Here is an 8,319-nt window from a genome sequence, read left to right as displayed (position 1 = left end):
CTCTTTCCCAATATACTCCTTGGCAGAGGAGTGGTAAGGAACAGATACTATGGATGCACAACTCAGTCAGACTGTTCTTAGACCTGCCAGATTCCAGGTACAAGTGCTGTATCTTTTGTATGCACACTTGTGCACACCCAGAGGAGCCATTAATCATCCCTTAACATGGATTGCTGGGGTACACTCAGTAGCCTTATTCTTGCTCAGGTTCTGTGATCCTGTGGTCATTCTAGCTAAGCTGGAGGTTGGTTTGAACAAGGGCTACTAAGGCTGTCCATAGGCCTGATGCCAAGCTGCACATTTTCCTCATCCATAGCCCGGACATCTGTGACTCTGCATTTCACAGGCTTCTCACATCATCTAACAGTGGCCATAGGAGATGACCTGGGAACCCTCATTTTCTCTGCCAGCACCAGTCTGTGACTAGATCCACACCACAGGCTTCCAGAGCTCCCTCAGAGCTCATGCCCTCCAGCAGGTCCTGCAGGTGCCAATTCTTGCTTCTGGCTTCATCTCTCAGTTCAGTGAGAAGGAATGAGGCTGCAGCAAGGCAGAGAAATCCCAGGCATTATCAAGTGAGATATGACCTGAGGCCTGACTATGTGACCACTGAAAAAGACCTGAAGCTGCGTGTGGGTGCCGCCACAGGCAGACTGCAGCAGTCAAGTGAAGAATCTCCATGTGAGCCTCATGACAGAGTTATACATCCATAAACAGAAGTGGCATCACGTGTAAGTAAGAGGTTCATTTCCACTATTTCTCTAACCATTACATGCCTGGTTTACTTATCCTTAAGCCATGGAACAGCAGTGAGTTTCACAGTGCAGCTTTGCTTCTCCACAGCAGAAGCAAAGGCAGAATTTTCTAAAAACTGTCTTTGAGGTAAAAATTGCAATATCAGCCCAAGGGGAATGCATAGTGATAGAACACACAGAGTTGAAAACAAAATTTAAAAATACATATAAATGCATTACGGGTGACTTCATTTATTAAAATGCTTGAAATTTAAATTTGAATGCATAACCATCTGCCTCAAGGACAAGTTTGATATAAGCTCTTATTCCAATTTACATACATCTTACTTTGCAAAATGCCACCTGAAACTCATGCTAAGTAATGCACAGAGGAAGTAATGCATTTTTCTTCCAAGCATTTGATTTTCATTTTGATAAAAGACCTAAAGAAAGTACTTCAGGCAATCCTAGTCAACATATCACGTATTTCTAAGTTAATTGCTTTGAATCAGTTTCTCTCTAGGACAAGTAAAGGTCAAATTATGTAGTAGAATTACACTCTCTAGTGGTGAAATCCTGGCCCTCATGTCACTTTTTTCTGTAGCTCCATCTCATCCCCTCTTTGTTCTCCTTGCTCTTTCAGAAGATTAACAAATAATTCACCTCATACATGTTGTTACCAGGAGTTATTTTTATTGGCAAGGGCACAGCTACCAGCTCTTCTCAATCTAAAAATTAAAGGAGAAAAATTGAGATTTCAGCAAAGAAAAATTCAAGTGATATTTCTTCACCATATGCAATAGTTGAAATAGCTGAAGAAGATGAATAAACACCATCTTTGTGCATACACACATACATTTTATGAACAAATATTTATTTATGAAGAAATATTTAGTGCAAAATATTTCCCTTCTAGAGAAACAACCACACAGTTAACATGAATTGCCTCTGTTAAATGACCATCAAGGATGTTCTTTATACAGGCAAACTGTAGTCCTAGTACATTCTTTGATCACAAGAAAAAGCTTCAAATTACTCTTGTAATTATCATTTAGGGTCTTATCCACCAAGCACTGAAAAAAAATAATAAAAATTCTGAAGGTATGTTTATCCCAGGAACTGGAAACCTGCATGCTAAGGACAGATACAGCTTGAAATCAAGCTTCGGGTTATTTGCTGTTCTGTGTTGCGTGTGCATCATTACAGCACTCAGAGTAACTTCAGGGATGTGGTGAAGTATAGCCCCACAGGAGGAGGCTGGAAAATCTATTCAGTCCCTAAAAGGAAAAGATGCCTTAAACTTTGTCTATTCACATACCTGAAATGTGCATGTTCATGTCATGCTTTTGTCCTTGCTGAAAATACATGTAGCCATATTTTGAGCCAATTGCAGCAGAGGATCCCAACCTCTGCTAACCTGTTGGATGTGAGAACACCTTCCTTGCCAGTAACCTTCCTCCTCAGAATGTAATTTAATTTACAGAGACCAGTTTCAGGAAATACCCAGCCAAAAATCCTACAGTTTTATTTGTGACCTGTCTGCTTTTGCATGACTCTGCCTCCTGCAGAGCATTTAATCTCTTTGCCTTGCAGACAGATGCAGATCACTCTCTGTGCTCACCTTTGCAAAAAAGTATTTTCTTCTCCCGTTTTAGTATCTCCACCATGTCCTCCCTGTACTCAAGAGTTTGGCCAGAGAAGAACAGACACATGAAGAAAAATATTTGCCATGCACTGTATTTGGGCAAGAGTAATCAGACCACCCAGTTCCATTATATGATTTTGTAGCAGATTTCTTGCCTGGGCAACCCCTGAAATTACAAATAATTGCATTTCTCAGGCCTCGGTTGTAAATCTACATTAGCAAACAATTTTGCCCAGTAGGAATGTATTCGAAGAGGGAAGTAGCTGGAGCTATCACAGAAACATAGAATCATACAATATGTTAAGTTGGAAAGGACCCATCAGGATCATCAAGTCCAACTTCTGCCCCTAGGCAAGACACCCCAAGAGTCACACCATGTGCCTGACAGTGTTGCCCAAATGCCTCTTGAACTCTGTCAGGTTGATGCTGTGACCACTGCCCTGGGGAGCCTCTTCCAGTGCTCAGCCACCCTCTGGGTGAAAAACCTTTTCCTGACATCCAACCTAAACCTACCGTGACACAGCTTCATGCTGTTCCCTCCAGTCCTGTCACCGGTCACTGTTACAATCCAGTCTAAACATAGAAGAGCAAAGAAAACTTGAGTCCCTATGGATAACATGGATCGAACCCAGAAAGGTTTGAAATACATCCCAAAACTTGTTTAAAAACAAACAAGGTTAGATGTTGGTGCCAAAAAAATTAGGTTGGTTTTTTTTTTTAATTTAATTTAATAATAAAAGAGGTAAAGAGGGAAGGGAAGGGAAGGGAAGGGAAGGGAAGGGAAGGGAAGGGAAGGGAAGGGAAGGGAAGGGAAGGGAAGGATGGGGGGTTGGTTTGGTACACATCACAGCAAGGGAAGGAGTGAGACATACAGTTTAGGCTCATGACAGGGTCAAGTTACTCTACAATGCAGACAGAGCTCTCTTTTGACCAGGGCATTTCCTTTTTCCAGTTTTAAACAACTGAAAGAACAAAATGGGGAAATGACAACACAGAAGATATGCATAATGAGCATTCCTAAATGAGAAACTAGACCTATTGGTACATGCAGTTTTCTGTACATATGGCCAGGTGAACTTTAATGTAATGAAGTACAGTAGGCTGTGAGGCCAGAGTGGGGATTTTGCAGTTTAGACATTTGAGATTGTCTGTACATGATCAAATGACCACTCTCTTCTCTTGTGAGGTATTACAAACCAGCATACAGAAAGGTCTGTTCCCACTTTTTATGTGTAATTGAAAACCTGACCCCAGAATATGAGGCCAGAGTATCACAATCTCATCTTTTTTCGATATGGCCCAGTTCTGTAGTACATTTGGGTCAAGTTCCAAATTTCAATGTTAGATTCCATTTCCTTTACAGGATAAACCAAAATCCAGGCTAAAGTAAACAATTCTGGTGGCAGAGGGGAGGGAAACTATGAATTAATATCTTAATGTTGTAACTGTGATTAAAGCCAAGCCTTTATTGTTCAAGACTGTGAAGTGCAGAGTAATAAATCCTTGCTGTGAAACCCATCATTTTATTGTCATGAAATCAATACATTTGCTCTCATTTTACTTCTGACCCTGCCACTTAACCCCTTCATGTGTCTTTCCTGGTGTTTTATTTTATTTCGTGAGGTAACATTCTTCTCATTTTCAATTTCAGATGCCTCAAGGGGAAAATATTCATGTCTCCTCCTGGAAGACTATGGGCATAATTGTTGTTTTTGATGGATTGCAGCAGGATCAAGAAATTTCCACATTTTGCTTTTGCTTCTTGAGGGAAATAAATGAGGCCTTGCTAGTGTTGCATTTGAAAACAAGAGGAAGATTTGTCATGTCAAGTGCAGCTTAAATACAGAACACACCCTTTGAACCAACTTGTCCTAAGCCACCTACTCTGTAACCATTACAAAGTATTCATTTACAGCACTGTTTGTGCATAAGGGTGTACTTGGGGTGGAATGACTGGATAACAAGGAGACCATGTGCTGCTCTAACTATGTCAACAGTGCTTTTCTTACCAGGTTTTGAAATCTGCTGCCAGCACTATCTTTCACTGTCCTAAAATACTGGAAACGTTACAGATGTTCCCATGTCCACTTACTTTATCACTAGTGGGATGCAAAAAGAGCATACCATGGAGTGGTCAATCTCTCTTGTTCAAAATGCAGCCGCTCTTTTTACCCCTGCTATTTGCATGATGAAAGGGTAGGCTAAGATAAGATTAGGAAGAATATCTCTATTGTGAGGGTGGTGAAGCACTGGGACAGGTTGCACAGAGAAGTTGTGGATGCCCCATCCCTGGAAACACTCAAGGGGCTTTGAGCAACCTGGTCTAGTGAAAGGTGTCCCTGCCTGTGGCAGGGGGGTTGGAATTAGGTGATCTTCAAGGTCCCTTCCAATCCAACCATTCTGTGATTCTGTGATAACCCAGTTTAGACTCTTGCGCAGATCTCTTCTCTGAGTGCTGTCGTGCAAACCTTGAGGTCAGTGCCAGCCCCCACGGCACTCCCCAAAGTGTGCCACATCCCTCCCACCATTGCCCTGCCAGCTCCCCAGGGGCAGATGGCAGCAGGGCAGTGGATGCAGGCTTTGCTCAGAAAGTCTGAATTACAGCACTCAGGCCACTGTTTCAGACACTGAACATTGTCCCAGTTCTAAGAGAAGCCTCCTGCAGTGGCTTCGAGCTAAGTGCAGCCAGTCAGTCAGCCTGCACACTCTGCCCTTGCAGACTGCAGGGTGCCAGCACAATGGTCTGATGGATGGAAGGGCTGCAAGAGTGGATGGGAAAACTGCAGGAAAGGAGGTAGGATGTATCTCCCAAAATACCAGAATAAGATGCTCTTGGGTCCCATGGTTATGAGACTACTCAAGCACATGTTACATAAACAATAACAGACCTCTTTGTATTCCTACTAGAAAACAAATTTTGAACCTGTCTCTAAAAAGGGGAAAAGCTAATGATCTCCCATGTCTCCTGTGCCTTCCTGGTTGGAATTATGACAATATTTATACCCTGTGCTAAGTGTGCAATAATTATTTCCAGATGTACTAAACATGGCTTATTTTTTGCACATCGATCTTTCACACAGCCTACATTCGTTGTAGAGCTCAGGTGTTTACTCAGCACTCAAATAAAACATAAAGGGGTTAAAAAAACCTATGTGGTCTGTTAAGCTTCCTTAAAAGGGAGCTGATGGTATCTGCCTAACACTCTAACTTCATTTTATTACTGAAATTCTGGGGATTTATGTAACTGTCCTGCTTTTTTCCAAGGTCTATATTTTTGTCCAGCTAACTCACATCCCAGTGTCCCTATAAAATTAAGTGAAAATGAGCACTAAGTTTTGATGCCCATGGTTCTACTGGAGTTTTTTATTATACCATGGACAATATTAAGGGCTATTGGATAATCCTCACATTTTCTTCCTGAACTAAAGCCTGAAGATTTTGGGTTGAATAGATGAGTCTCTTCTTCTCACTAAATGGTGGTGTTGAATCACAGTAAATATTGAAAACTTGGTTCACCTTTGGAAAATATGAGGGTGGTGCAAGGGACATTCAGTGCACCAACCCTGAAGATTTTCTTACAATAAAAGCTGCCCCTGAGACACGCAGTGCCCACATGTTTTGAGGGGACTTGGCACCATTATTCACTTACCACGTCAATCTTCCCTCCTCATCCACTTGGAAAAAGGTGCTGCCTCTCATGCCTCCATGCACACATTTTCTTGTCATGGCAGATTTTATCAAGAGGACCTATATAACTGGGAATGTCCTGATCACTGCTTTACAACTGTATGGAAATGTGGGTCATTTAGCAAGAGCTGGGACAGAGAAAAAAACCCGAACATCAGAAATGGAGTAATCTCCAGCCATTCATGTGTCTGTAGAACGTGTTTAGTCTGTTGGCATCTGAATATCGGGGGAAGGTGATTAATGGGGTGGGTTGTAAGGTGCTCCCCTGCAGGTATAACCCTGGCTTTGCACTGGTCTTCAACACCTGTCAATAAACAGTGACTTTTAAACATTAGATGTGCTACCTCGTTTGTTTGCTCAGCGATTTCATGATCTGCTGTCATTTTGAAGTTATACTTGGTGTTTATTTTTCAGATGAACCTGACCTTTACAAGCCAAGCTGGAATTTAATTTCTTCTTCACCTCTGGGGAAGTCTGATGGATTAAGATTTTGGTCCCAGCTGTAACCAAGGTGTCATGGCCAACTATGACATTTACATGAAGGCCTGTGTTCAAACAGTAAAACATTTTCCTCAGGAGTCTTCAGATTTAGTAAGGCTCAGTCCATGTCCATAATACACAGTAGACCAAGAACATGTATCTTCTGCTTCAAGGTTCCTTACAACACACAGACTGATTCCGTATGAATTTGGCTCATGTGACTAATCAGGCAGGCGTCCGCAAGTTTATTCATGTCTAGATCATCCCTGTTCATTAATGTCAGCAAACTCTGACTAATGCTTAGTTGAGTTTATCTTGGTGGATCCAGCTCCAACAAAGAAATGTCAACACTAAACCTATCACTCATCAAATTGCTTTATCATATTCGAATAACACTTATAATGGGCATAAATAATGAAGAGGGAAAGAAGGTTTGATTTTTTATGGCTTTCGTTGAATTATATATCAAACATTTTATTGAACAGTCTAATATTTAATAATCAAACAACAGTTTTGTTTATCAGAGAGTATTTTGGCACATGCTTTTTTAATAGGACAGGCAGTAGCTAGATATCACTACTTTTTGTTCCTTCCCACTCCCTACACTGTAAAGTTCAGCAGCCAAAAGTTCAGGCAGTTCCTCAATGAGCTGTAAGAAAGAAAACCTAGATTATGTAACCTTTGTTATTTGAATATTCCTAGGTTGAGTGAGACTTACCTTTTTATTTCTCTTATGAATACACTGCAATTCCCTGAGCATTTCTCTGGGGTAAAAAAACCCCAAACAAGTGCTGCTTTTTTCTTTAATGAACATCCACCAGGGCCACGGGGAAGGGTCTGAGATACAGAAGCTGCTCAAGTCCCTTCAGGGGGCCCTGTGAGGCTGTCCAGTGTCCTTTTCCCAGCAGCAGCATTATCACCTCTGGCAAGATTAACCCCTTGGAATTACCTAGTCACAGATAAGGTATTTTTCCCTTCCTTCTTTCTCCAGTTTTGTTAACCAAGATCAACAATTCAAAGCAGTTACTTTTAACTTCTATCTTGTTTTACTCACACTTCACTTTTTCTACTAGTACAGTAGTACTAAAGAAAGCTCTTCTGAGTTTTCAACTAACAAATACGCAAAATGGAAATCCATAGTAAGACTTTATCTGCAAAATCTTCAGCGTGTCTTCAAAAACCTCCTACATTCTTTTCCTGTATTATAATTGGCCCAGTTCCATAAATATGTTTAGTGTCCTTATAAACATGGGAAAACTGAGTTTATTGGGATGTCTCAGAGCTTTCTAGGCAGCAAAGCTTTCAAAGACATTGCAACCATTATTACTATCTCATACTGAATAATCAGAGAGGTAAAAAAGTCAAACTGTTATGTAGCTAAAATGTCTCACAGTCTCACTCTATCACAGACTCCACAAAAAAAGTAAATCAATCCATATTGCTTTTCTTTTATTTCCAGACCACCCACTTGCTATTTGTACTGGATTTCAGTTACTTTTGTCATCAACACTAAAATACTATCAACTACCCAAAGAAAAGCCAACATTTATAAAAGGCCATATTTTTCTACTTATGAAGAGAAAGATTTCTTCCCATGTTTGTACAATCATATTTCTCTCCAGCATATAAAGTGACTTTAGGGACTCTGACTAAAGAAAATTTTGGGACTGGATAAAAATAAACCTTGATGGGTTTTGCTGCAACCAGTTACTAAGTGGTTTGGGTTCTGTGGGGTTTTTTCCTTCTGTCAGCTTCTAGTCTACATCATGAATC

General features: G+C 40.9%; 1 long non-coding RNA gene across 1 annotated transcript; it reads left to right on the top strand.

Moving 5' to 3' along the window:
* The first annotated feature begins 6 nt into the window (after positions 1 to 6).
* Positions 7 to 6,400, top strand: LOC108449139. The gene is made up of 2 exons (XR_001865268.1): positions 7 to 731; positions 4,031 to 6,400. It is a non-coding gene; the product is annotated as an uncharacterized LOC108449139 (long non-coding RNA).
* Positions 6,401 to 8,319: the final 1,919 nt, after the last annotated feature.

The sequence above is a fragment of the Corvus brachyrhynchos genome, unplaced genomic scaffold (assembly GCF_000691975.1).
Source record: "Corvus brachyrhynchos isolate BGI_N302 unplaced genomic scaffold, ASM69197v1 scaffold17, whole genome shotgun sequence".
Taxonomy (NCBI): domain Eukaryota; kingdom Metazoa; phylum Chordata; class Aves; order Passeriformes; family Corvidae; genus Corvus; species Corvus brachyrhynchos.
Note: the sequence above shows the minus strand (reverse complement) of the source record. Positions and strands in the feature narration are given on the sequence as shown.